Below are 14217 nucleotides of genomic sequence, written 5' to 3'. Positions count from 1 at the left end.
CCAACGAAGGGCATGGAAGTGACAAGGAAACTCACCAAAATTAGAGTCTTCACACATTGGGACCAGGAATATGCCTCATGACTCCAGTGGACAAATAACATAGAGCCAGTTAAGATTTACCCTTGGAGTTGCTCAGATATCCAACTTGTCCCCCACCTCCAACTCCAAAGGTAAGTGGTCACTGATAGACAGCCACAGAGGCCATGCTGGGTAATAATGAGTCTCTAGGGGAGGGGGAGGATTGAGGAAAGCTTTATCCACTAAGAAGGCCCTGAAAAAGACAGTCCCTTTGTGTCCCTAAATACCTCTGCCAACCATCTCTTACAGTTCTGAGACAAGATACCTTGAGAGAAAAGCTAAGAATGGGGTTGGGAGGAGAGAAAGAGAGAAATGATGAAAAAAAAATTCTTCATAATGTCGTTGAACTGATCTATCAGCTCTGAAGTCAGCTCAAGCCTAAAGCCTGCCCTTTGAAAGCTAGCATGATCCTCGTCCTTGGTCACTTGCAGCAGTTTCACTGTCAACTGCACACCCTTTGTCAGCCATTATGTGTCTAGGTGTTTTTATAGAAGAACAAGTGTGTGATAGTGACAGAAAGGGACCCCAAGGTGGAGCACATAATACATTTAACATCATTGGATTGAGAATAGTCAGAGAGCATGTTGGCTGAGGGGTTTTATAGCGGACTGGAGTCAAAGAGATAGAGTTCAGTCTACACTGCTAGTTTTCATGGACTAAGGGCACATCAGCACATAAAGGCGATATATATGTATATATATATATATATATATATATATATATATATATATATATATATATATATATATATATATACACACACACACACACACACACATATGATGGTTTCCTTAGGAAAATATCTCAGGGAGAGAGATTATACATTTAATGAGTCAACAATTTCCTATAACTATAAAATTTTAGTAGCATCAAACAGGATATCCAATCAGCAGATTCATGCTTTCTGTTTTCTAGAGACCAGAAGCTTAAAGAACAGAAGGGAAAGCAAATGGTAGAGGTTATCTGTAGCTTATAGAGAGCAAGAATCTAAGAGAGGGAAGTAGGGACGATCGGAGAAGGAGAGAAGGAAAGTTAAAATTCCACTCTAGATTTTTCCTAGTGCATTTATCTAAATATAAAGTTTGGTTGAGGAGAGACGTAAGTGAGGTAGAATAGAGTGACCATGTGAAAGGGTGAGTAGATTTAATAAGAACAAAGAAGTGACAGAGATGATCGACCAAAAGAGATATTTCAGAGTTTGCTATCTAAGGGTTGGGTTTAACAGGAAAAGACTAAGATATAACTCCAATGGCAGAGTAAGAGTAAAGGGTAGAGGTCAGGGAAGGATAGGGATGGTAGGACTCTGAGCACCCTGTAGTAACTCATCATCGGTATGGATGGGAAGGAAAAACCATTTCAGAAAATAATATAATCATTAATTATTGACTGTACTAGTTAGCTTTGACATCACTATGACAAATTACCTGAGATAAACAACTTATAAGAAAGGAAAGTTTGTTTTGGCTCACAGTTTTGCAGTTTCAAGCTTATGGTCAGTGGGCCTGTTGTTGGGTCTGTGGCAAGGCGGTGTATAATGGCAGGGAACACAAAGTAGGGCAAAGTTCTCACCTTATGGCAGCAGGAATTCAAAGAGAGAGGAAGAGAAGAGTTGGGTTCCAAAATTCTCTCCAAGGGTATACCTCCCAATGATCTAAATTTCTCCCACTGGGTTCTCCCCCTTGAATGTCCCATCAGGTCCCAATAGCCTCACGGGCAGTTGACCAAATCTTAACACATGGATCTTTGGGGGATATATCCAAATTACGTCAATGGCTAAATATTCCAGATAGAGAAATAAAGCTGCACTTCATGAGCTGCTAATCCTAATCATCTCTTGTTATCTTGAAAATTCCAAGAGATACATTGAATATCTCATTGAGGTATTTGCCATAGTCAGCTTCAAAGTGCAACCACCTTATACACTGGCTTGCTGAGCCATTCCTGGAAGAGAACTTCTGAACTTATTGAGAAAACCATTAGATTAGCCTAAACATAAATGGGAATATTCTGTCGAGAGCTATCCATGGGCTGTTTGTGGACTCTATTGCACATTGCAACCTAGTGAATAGGAGGATCTGGAGTCTGGACATTCCCTCTGTGTAAGACTACCCAGACACATTGTGAGCCATATTTTGCTCCTCCTGGTCCCACACAGCACTCAACTGCACAGTTCCTCTGAGATGGGTGTGACCTGCCAAGATGCCAATCAATCTGCTGACTGCAAGACTTCAGGAAGCAAGATTCCACCCCTGAAACCTTATCCCTGCCTTTGATGTACTCCCTTAAATAAACCATGGGATCCATTTTCTAATTGTTCAGCTCCATCTCCTGTGTGAACTAGACTTATCAGGGCTCCTCTATAAAACTATCCTTTCTGACTCTGTCTTTTCTTCTTCATTAATTATTCTAGACTTTAATTTCTTAGGAGGCTTATCCCTCTGAGCAGGCAAGAATTCCCTGGCGAGGTGCTGGCCACCCCACAATAATACTCTGTTTAATGTAATTTTATTTTCAGTACCTTATATTTTATGACAACTTTCTGTTTTACTTCCCAAGATACATCGAGATGAAAAAATTAAACAAATCTGCTCTAACTTTTTTTCTGACCTTGTGCTGGCTGATTTCTTTTTGTTATTGTTGCTCATTGGTGTTTGTTTATCTGCATATTTTTAGTTTGTTACTCAGGCTGATCCTTTGGGTCCAGAGGAAATGCAGCTGAATTCTCAGAACAGGCTTTGAAGTCTCCTGTGCACTATCAGATTTCTTCATCAAACCTCCTGGAATGAAACCCCTGGACCATGTTCTTTAGCAAATACTTAGACCTAATATCATTTTTAACACGTTTTCTTGAGATTTCATATAACATGAAACGATGAATGAATGTAGATTTAGGATTTGCCTTCTGAGAAAATTAACCTATCCATGTCTCATTTCCCTCTCTGTAAAAGAATGACTATAATGCTTATCTTTCAGAAATTTTATGAGAAATAGATAAAATAATGTATGCATGGTATCTGAGTAAAAGGTTTAAGCTATAATCTCAGAAGGCATGTTCCTGAAGACCACAATCCCAAATGTTAAATTTCCCTAAAATCTGGAAAGATCAAACTCAAAAATATAATTCTTGTAACAATGTTAAAATGTTTTAAAACATTTATTTATATTTTTAAAAGGGAATTAATTTTTTATGTTGAGCAATACAAAAATAATGACAAACACTTCCTAGGTCATTTTACACAGTAGAATGAGCAACAGTACATTTTTTGCAAGTATAAACAGGTTTACAAATAGTCTCATGGGTTTCACATTTATGAACAGATGAACTGTTTTCATAAAGAAATAGGTAAAAAGCAAAACATATAAGCACATATCACTATAGATAGTAATTGTGTGTGCCCACCTTTCAGTAGAAAGCTGAAATGCCTTGAAGGACAACCCAAGTCTTTTTGACAACACTGATTAAAATTACAATAGGTCACCGTGGTATATGCAGTGGCCCAAAGAATTGAGATGTCCAGGAATTTTACCTCTCACAAGTACATGTGTACAAAAAGCACATCTCTTTATTTACTGAGGAAGTTTGAATGTTTTCACATGCCTGCACAATACTTCCACACGAAATCAACGTTGCAATAATGAATTTTTGCCAAGTCAAATTTACAAAATAAGTTAAAAACAAATTAGAATGTTCTAAAAAATGTTTATACAATTTACACCTTCAGCATTGTAAATGATACAAAGATGAAACATATAAAATATGTGACATGGTACTTTGTCAAAAATGATGCTGACAATTTTAAATAGTGGGAGGGTATTAAAATAGCACTAAAAGAAAAGTTGACATTTGAAGAAATATATTATGGGTATAGATAGTGGCAATTGCACAGAGGTAGTCTTCAAAAGCTGGCCAATCTTCATGACCATTATATTATGACCAACTATATTTTGAAGTTTTAAGTCATTGTTAATAACTGTCTTTTTTTTCTTTTATGCCTTGGGTTTCTTTGGAAAATGTGGTTCACATTCATTTTCTTCATGGTACTGCTCTTTTGATTACATACATATTGATGTAGGCATTCCCTATTAAATTTTCCCATCTTCTCCCCCCTCCTCATGCTTCTATGCTGCTTTGTGTACATGTCAATCCATCCTGCATGCGCTCACATACAGACCACAAATTTGGTGGAAAGAACACTGGGGATTGAACAGCAACACCACTGCATTACGTGTCTTCTTACCCTGCTTTGCAAATAATTATTTTGGAACCAACCAGTGCCTTTGCTGGATTCTTCAGGAAAATATGACTTTAGTTCATTCAAACCTCCAGGAATTTATTAGTCAATGCAGATTAAATGATGCATTTTTAAACCCACATTTTCGTCATTGCTGTATCACATGGTGTGTTAGTTTTTCATTCTTGTGACCAAAATACATGACAGGAACAACTTAGAGGAGGAAAAGTTCATTTTTACTTTTAGTTTCAGAGATTTGAGTCCTTTGTGGGCCTGAGATGAGGCAGAACATTATGGCAGAAGGGCGGACTGACAAAAGCTGTTCATCTCATGGCAGCCAGGAAGCAGAGGAGCTCACTGAGGCAAAGGAAACAAAAATATAAACCCCAGAGGCAACCCCCACGACCCTATGACCTGCTCTCTCCAGCCCCAGCCTATCTGCCTATAGTGCCCATGCAGTACGGTATCCTTTCAAATTATTGATTTATCAAATGGATTAATCCATCAATTGCATTAGAGCTCTCATAATCTAATGATTTCACTTTTGAACATTCTCGCATCATCTCACACATGAGCTTTCAGGGGACACCTCATATCCAAACCATAATACAGGGTCAATCTTTACCCCCCAATTTGACTTGGACCCTTCTTATGTAGCCTTTTACCCTTCCCAAAGGAATTGTGGCTTTCAGCTCTCAGAATTTCAACACTTCAGATTTTAATCTGTCAGAATTTGGGGGATTTTAAAATTTCAACATTTAGGATTATGATTAACACCACTATAAAATAAATGCTCAACAAATAGAAATTCACCCTCTGATTTCCTTCAAATAGGTGAGGATTTAATTTTTTGAAAACAGTGGTAAGACTTCATTTTATAACTGCCATATTCAGGGTTTGAATGGAAACTTATGGAGGTCAGGTAATAAGGAGATTTCCAAATGACCCCAGTGGTTCTTCAGATGAGATTTGTGTTGGATTTGTAAATGAACTAGAAGAGGTCAACAAAACTCTGCCTCCTTATTAGGTGATACCACTCTAATCACACATCTTTTCCCTCACCTTCAAAAATAATTAAAAATAGTTTACTTTTATATGGGGAAAAGAGCAGTTCACATCCACTGCCTTTCCTCAGGTTTATGTTAATGTTCCTACTTTCAGCCACAATATATTTGACAAGCATATTAATTGACTTAAAATTCTACAGAATGATAAATTGATCTGATGTATTGATGACCTCAAATAACACACACAAAAAGAGCAAGTACACTGAAGGCTTTCCTAAAGCAGATGAGTGTCAGAAAGAATAATAAATGAATTGCTATATTTGCCATGTGTATGTCGATTGATGTGTGTCCACAAGCCAAGACAACTTTTCTAAGGCAAAGAGCGAGTTATGACTCCATGCACCCCTTACTATTAAGAAGCATAATGTGCCAGGCACGGTGGCACATGCCTATAATCCCAAAGGATCAGGAGGATCGCGAGTTCAAAGCCAGCCTCAGCAAAAATGAGGCGCTAAGCAATTCAGTGAGACCCTGTCTCCAAATAAAATACAAAATAGGGCTGAGGATGCGGCTCAGTGGTTGAGTGCCCCTGAGTTCAATCCCTGATACCAAAAAAAAAAAAAAGGAAGAAGTGTAGTACTTGTCTGAACTGTTTGAGTTATATGATAGCATAAGCCACATTTGAGAGTATTATCTTAATCTGGGTGAAGGGGAACAACAAAAGATTTTGTAGCCAGTCTAAGCTGTGCTTTAGCCTTTCCTGCCACTTATAAATTCATGGGTGGAACAGAGAACACTATTTGAAGTCTCTGGCAAGTTCCAGAAAAAGGGTTCTAATACTAGGCCACACCTTCTTCAGTAAAGACCTACTTATCAATTAAAAAACAGATTCTACTTCTGTTTTCCAGTCTGTCATGCAAAGAGTCTAGAAGTCTTGACCTCATCCTAATAACAAGTGAAAAGATTAAAAAAACAAAACATCTCAGAAATAATTAAGTCTTCTTGGATCTACCAGCAAAGTGAGGTCAAAGGGTAAACACAGTCAAAAAAACTGGAGAGACAGGCAGATACAGAGAATCACATGTTAGCTGGAAAAAATCCAGCTAAATATTTAGAGATTAAACAATACACTTCTCAATAACAGTTGGGTCAAGGAAGAAATCTTAAGAGTAATTTTAAATATGCTGAACTAAATAAAAAACTAAAATACAATTTATCAAAATTTGTTGGTTGCAGCAAAAGTAGTGCCTACAGGGAAATTCATGGTATTTAATACATTTATTAAAAAAGAAGAGAGATCTAAAATCAATAATCTATGCTTCTGCCTTAGAAAGCTCAATTTGAGTAACAAATTAAATATGCAGAAGAAAAGAAATAATAAAAATTAAAGCAGAAGTCAAGGAAATTTAAAATAGGAAATCAATGAAGTAAATCAACAAAATCAGAAGCTGGTTCTTTCAAAAATATCAATAAAATTGATAAATATTTACCCAGGCTTAGAAAAATAAAGAACATGCATTCCTAATATCATTAAGGAAAGAAACCATTACTATAGAACCTATGGGCATCGAAAGGATAAGAAAGAAATACTATGGGGCTGGGTTTGCTGCCCAGTGGTTAGAGCACTTGCCTAGCATATGTGAGGCACTGGGTTAGATTCTCAGCACCGCATATAAATAAAATAAAGTTCCATCAGCAACTAAAAAATACATTTTAAAAAATACATAAAAAAGAAAGGAATACTATGAACATGTCTGTGTTCAAAAATGTGATAATCTAGATGAAACAGACCAATTCCTTAGAAGGTATAATCAGCCAAAAATCTTTCAGGAAAAATAGATAATCTGAACTTGCCTAATCTATTAAAAATTGAATCAGTAACTAATAAATTTCTGAAACAGCACCAGGTCCAGACAAGCTTACTGGTGAATTTTTATCAAAAACTGAAGGAAGAAACTATACCAATTTTCTACAATCTCTCTCAGAACATAGAAGCAGAGGTAACATTTCCCATTTCCCAACTCATCTTTAAGGCCAGAATTATGATAATTCTAAAACCAATCAAAGATCTCTCTCTCTCTCTCTCTCTCTCCCCCTTCTCTTTTTCTCTCTCTCACACACACAGGAAAGAAAACTCTAGTCTAATCTCTCTCATGAACATAAATGCAAACATCCTCAATAAAATATGAACAAATCAAATTGACAATATATGAAAATAATTACATACCAAAACTAAATGGTATTTGTCTTGGGTTAAAAAAAAACAGGCTGGTTCAACAAAGTCAGTTAATATAATTTATCATATCAGTAAGCAAAAGAAGAAATATCACATGATCACATAATAGATGCAAAAAAGGAGCATTTGACAAGATCTAACACTCATTCATTATTAAAGAAAAGAAAAGAAAACCTCTCAGCAAACTAGAAATAGTGAGCAATGTAATCACCTCTATAAAAAAATGTCTACACAAAATCTGAACTTAATAGCTAGCACTATGCACCAGGTGAAAAACTAGAATTTTTCTGGCTAATATCAAAACAAGACAAGGATGCCCCCTTTCACCACTTCATTTCAATATCATTCTTGAAGTTCCAGTTGATGCAAAAGACAAAAATAAAATAAAATAAAAATTATTGTGATTTGGAAGGAAGAAATAAAACTGTGCATATTCACATCTGAAATTCATGTAGAAGGTCTAAAAAAATTGACATAAAAACTCCTGAAAGTGAAAATCAAAAATAATTAAGGTTGTATGATACTAATTTAATATACAAAGTCACCAATATCCTACATAGCATGAAAAAAAAGTGGAATTTGGTTTCAAAAACACATTACTCTCTACATTAGCACTCTTGGAATATATTTAGGAATAAATCTAACAGCATATGTACCAGATCTGTATGAGGAAACTGTAAAACCCTGATTAAAAATTAAAATAATTGGAGAGATATTCTATGTAAATGGACAGGAAGACTCAATGCTGTCAAAATGTCAGTTCCTCTGACATTGGAAATTAGATTATACATATTATTTGACCTATACATTCAAAGCAATCCCAATTAAAAGCTCTGTAAGTTGCTTTGCAGATCTCAAAAAACTGATCTCAGTTTATATAGTAAGGCAAAAGACCCAGAATATCTGATTCAATATTGAAGGAGATCAAATCAGAATATTATATCACCCAAACTCTAGATGTACCATAAAGCTACAGTAGTCTAGCAGGCATAAGAAGAGACTGATAATACCAAATGCTAGTAAGAAAGTGGAATAAAAGAAACAATCATTGCTGGTGAGAATGGAAAATGCTATAGCCACTTTAGAAGAAACTTGTCTGTTTCTTACAAAATTATATGTAATCTTACCATATAATCCAAAAATCACATTTCTGTGCTTACCCAAATAAATTAAAAACTTAGGTCCACACAAAAGCCTAAACATACATTTTTATATCAACTTTATTCATAATTGCAAAAAAATTCAAAGCAACTAAAATAGTCTTCAGTAGGTGAATGGATACATAACTGAGGTACATCAGGATTATGGAATAGTATTTAGTACTGAAACAAAGTAACAATCATATCCTAAAGGAACATGGAAGGGACATCAATGCATATTATCAAGTGAAAGAAGCCAATCTGAAAAGGCTGCACTCGAGTTGTTAAAATTATGTGACATCCGGGAACAGATAAAACAGAAAACAGTAAAAAAGACTTGTGGTTGGATAGGTGAATATACATTCAATTGTAACAAATGTACCACTCTGCTGCAGAATATTGACAGTATATGAGGTTTTGTGTGTGGGCTCACATGCCATGCACACGAAGATAGAGGGTATGCGGAAACTTGCTGTACTTTGTTCAATTTTTCTGTGAACCTGAAACGTCTGTAAAAAATATAAAGTTTACTAATTTAAAAAATAAAATAAATTTTGGCATGCTCCTAAGTCTTATTGGGCATTAGAAACCTGACTACAAAATACCAATCAATAGCTATGCTAAGAGCAGCCCATTGTGAACTATCTGATCCTCGAAGTCTTGAGGTTCAAAAGCAATCCCCGTATAATTGAAAAGATGCATTGGAGATCACTCTTGGGCTGGTCCAGCCTGCAGTAGTAAGATGCATGTAAATGTGGCTCAGACCCTCATTCTACCTATTGCTATTCAGCTGACATCATTCCTTTACCACCTACTTATGTCCCTATGAAGTTTCCCTATTTCCAGCAGGAGTGGTAGGCAACTGTTTAAGCCAGACTTAATGGATGAATTGGTTTAATATGTGAGATCGAGCCAAAAATGAGCTGCTGCTAAATTACACTCCCACTCAGAGCTGCTCCTAAAGGATAGTGATGAGTGTAAGTCCTCTCAGTAGGTAGAACCGTAGCATCCCAGCTCATCAACTTTGTATGAAGGAATACAAATAGCATGGGATCAGAATATACATAATAGCTTCGTTGGTTGGTCAAGGGCCTTACTATGATCTGAATGTTTCTGTGCCTCCAAAATTTATTTATTGAAATCTACTCTAGGTGGCAGGGCCTTTGGAAGGTAATTAGGTCAGGAATAGGATTTTTGCCCTTGAAAAAGAGACTTAAGAGAGACTCCTTGCCCTTCCACCATGTGAAAACACAGTGAGAAGGTGCAAGCTGAACTAGAAAGCAAGACCTCACCAGACACTAATTCTGCTGGCACCTTGATCTTGGACTTCCTAGCCTCCAGAAATGTGAGAAATAAATTAATGTTGTTCATAAACTAGCTAGTTTGTGAAATTGTATTACAGCCACTCAAATGGACTAAAAGAAGTCTAGAATATTAGAAGAATGTAAGCAAGAAACATGAATGAAACCGTGAAGTGGCACAAACTGGGAACATATCTGTGCTCATGCCATTGCCCATCAGAGGCTATATGAAGGATACATCCAATGGACTGGATGATTTATCTAGTGAAAGTCAAATAGGTCTTGTCTTTAACCACCAGGGTAAATAAGAGGACAATGGAGAGAGTATTCTTGGTGGTAGGATTGGAACCTACTCATGGATGTGAGCTTCCTCCCACCAGTGCTACCACAGAAGTCTGACCTAACAGCTGAGATCAATTTTCAGCCCTTGGGATGGTACCATGGTCAAAGAACCAGACCGCTGGTAAATTGCAATGAATCTCTGAATTCTGAAGAAGTCAACCATTGGCGCTGTGTGGAACTGACACCTAAACCAGAGGAGTTTACTTTCTGGTCATTGTGCTTCTGCTACACCAGAGTGAGAGCTCTAAGAGCACCTAGTTAATTGGCACATTATCCTGGGTATATATATATATATATTTTTTTTTTCTAGAAATAAAAATTACTGTTGAAAATATAATGGAAGTTACTGGCCAGGAGAGGGAGGTGATATCGTCAACATCCTCAGGGACATCTCTAAAGATATCCTCATCCCATTTGCAGGACCCTCTGATTTTCACAAGACAGACCTGTACTGGTTCAGAATCCGTCTCTGTGATCCTATCAGTGAGATCTTCAGCCTGCCCACAGCTATAGGAGATAGAACTTGTAAGCGTCCAGTGGGTCCTATGTCTGCCAGGCTTGCTGACAACCTTAACCTCTTATTATCCTTACATAAGATATGACTATAGCTTAGCAGTAACTGACCAGCTCCTCTCTGTAGGCACTGCTCCCTTGCTATTTTACAAATGACTACATAATTGCACCTGTCATGTATATGCATCAGAACATGGCTGAAGGTCACCGTCGGTGAAATCCTTAACAATGGGTGTGTTATCTTGTGTCCTACCTACCAACCAGCACAACATCCTCTCCACCTGCTGCTCGGTGGTGGGTGAGCCAGTGCTCACCATTCCATCTGTTTCTTTGGATCACTTTTCCTAGTCTAGGTCCTCCAAGAGGCAAACAAAAGACAGGATTAAATATGCATGGGTTCTGTTAGGGAAAATTCTTATGACACAAACCTGACCAGAGTGAAGGAAAAAGGGAAGAAAAGTTGGACAGAAGCATCCTGGAGTGCTCAGTGGTCTAAGGAAGGGTTCACAAAGTCCTTGTATAGTCCTCAAGTCAAAGTTGGCTGTCAGAGGATTATGTCCCATGCTCAGCCATGGGAAGCATGGCCTCAATAAAAACTCCAACAACAGATTTTTCAAGAATGCAGGTGGCCTTTAGAAGCTGAGAGAAGCTCCATTTGACAGCCAGCAAGGAAATGAGGACATCAGTCCTACAATAGCAGGGAAGTGAATTTTGCCAATGACCTAAGTGAGCTGGAAAATGAATTCTTCCCCAGAGACTCCTGATAAGAGTCTAGGCCTGTCAACATCCTGATTTTAGCTCTATGAGACCCAGGGTAGAGAAACCAGCTGAGTCCAGCCAGACTTCTGATTCTGTGTCGTTTTGAGCAGCAGGATTTGGGGCAACCTGTCATCACAACAACAATAGAAAATAATATACTCTCCCTGTAGCTGGGGATCTGTCAGGCACATTTTGCAGACCTCCACACCACCCTGCCACGGTCCATTTATCTATACCTTAACCTTTACTCCTGCCTTGTTACTCTCCATGGCACATGTCACTTTCTAATAGTCTATATAATTTACTGGCTTGTTTGTTGCCTGTCTTCCTTCACTAGAGCAAGAATCTCCATCCATATGTTTATTACTGGGTCTTGAACAGTATTTGGCATATAATAACTTACTTTTAAATTCGAATGAGTAAATATTAATTCTGCCACATTTCCATTTGATTTAAATTGTGGTGTTATGCAATGAAATGTGTGGGATATAGATAAGTGGAGAAGCCCAAGAATAGAAGAAAGTAAAGTTATTTAAAATGGGCATCAACGTTATCGATCTTCCTACCTAGGATCTATGTGATCCCTGATCATCTGATTAGTGCTATATGTGATGTGCATGTAACAGAGTGATTAATGTTTTGTTTCAAGGGATACCTCTCTACAAAAGATTTGGCTCATTGATGATAAAGGACATTGCTAGGTCCTTTCTTCCTCATCGTTCCTTGGTTATCCTGAAGCCACCCACTTAGTCCAAAAAAGCTAATATACCCTGACTTTGAATTTCATGGTTTATAAACCACATTGACACCTTTGAACTTGTTTTTCCAATGAGGTCATTTACCTGACATCTAGGTCATCTCCAACTTAGAAAAAGACCAAGGCTCAGAAATATTTGCTCAAAGTTATGCAACTAATAAGAAGAAGAACATGAACACAGACCTATGATTTCCAATAACAGATCCCATTTTCCTTATATTGTGACATTCTGCCTTTTGTCTTGATTGGTTTAAAAAATCATAGAAGGTAGTCATGTGGAAATAGAAACTGGTTTAAGAGGTAATTGTGGGAGAGTGAAAAAACTTTGAGTGGGGATAAGAAAACAACAGGCCAAAATAAATTTAGGAAGTGTATCCAACCACAAGGGTTCTTTTTGAACATGCCTAAAAACAGACTGCAGGCACATATGGGATTCACCAATATATTTCATTAACCTAGACAAGGTCCTGAAGAACTCTAATGGAAATCAGGACTCCAGATGATTTTTACTCAGTTTGCTAAACACAGAATAAATAAAGTATGACATGCAGTACTGAAGTCAAAGCATTTTAAATTGCCACCACCTCCAGTCCATTGTGATTTCACCCAACTAGGAAAGAGCATCCACATAGGTGGCAAGCCCTTCCTCAGAGGCTGTGCTGACTGCTACCCAGTTTTGCTTCTAAAATGGGAGTTTCCATGACTGCTTCTAATAATGAGAGCGGTCTGCACGCACACACACATGCACACACACACAAGCTGGTGTGGAGGGTTAATTTTTAAAATAATACATGTCCTTTGTATAAAATTTGAAAAATCCTAAGAGTAGGAGAAATAACACCCACTCTCCAGAAAACTGCCTACTAATCTTTCAGTATACCTCACTCCAATTTATTTTTTGTAGTTCTTTGGCACATTATAAAAAGTGTTATAAATAAGACTGAAATATTTTTAAATTTACCTCCCCAAACCTATCCTCAGAGCTAATCACTTTCTAAAATAATCTTCAAGTTAATAATTTACATATATATATGTTTATATACATATATAATATATATACATATGTAATATACATACAATAATAATATATGTAATATAATATACACACATATATAATCATTTGTGTACATATATATATCCTCCAAAAACTCTTATTGAAATTTAATTGCCATCATGATATTAAGAAGTAGTACTTCAAAGAGGTGATTAAGTTCCACCCCTTAATATCATGAATAGATTAATGTTATTATCATGGGAGTGGTTTTATTATTGTAGAAGTGACTATATTATTAAAGTTCTCCCCCACCTCTCTGATTCCCTCTATCCTGTTATTAGGCAGTATGAAGGCCCTTGCTAGATGCTGGTGCCATGTTTTTGGATTTCCCAACCTCCGTACCTGTGAGAAAAGCATTTAATTTCTTTACAAATTACCCAAACTGTGATATTCCATGTAGCACCATCAAATAGACTAAAACAATATGTATATGTGTTATTTTACTTTTGTGCTTTAAATTTTATATAAATACAATACTAAATAACTCTTCGATTTTTTATTCAATTGATTATTTTGATATGTCCATGTTGTTAAAAATGAGTAAATGGTTCATGAATTTTAACTGTTAATATTTCATGATATGTCTAAACCATAATTTACTTATTCCCTCTGAATAACATATAGTTATTTTCAATGTTTCCACTTATATTCAGAAGACACTATAATGGATATTCCTAAAATATGACTTCCTGGAGCACATTTGCAAGAATTTTTCTGGACAATATTTTTAGAGGAGAAATTGATGGATCATAAGGTAGGGACAATTTTAACATCACTTGTTTTTGCCAAATTACTCTCT

This window comes from Callospermophilus lateralis, chromosome 15 (assembly GCF_048772815.1).
Source record: "Callospermophilus lateralis isolate mCalLat2 chromosome 15, mCalLat2.hap1, whole genome shotgun sequence".
Classification (NCBI taxonomy): Eukaryota; Metazoa; Chordata; class Mammalia; order Rodentia; family Sciuridae; genus Callospermophilus; species Callospermophilus lateralis.
Note: the sequence above shows the minus strand (reverse complement) of the source record.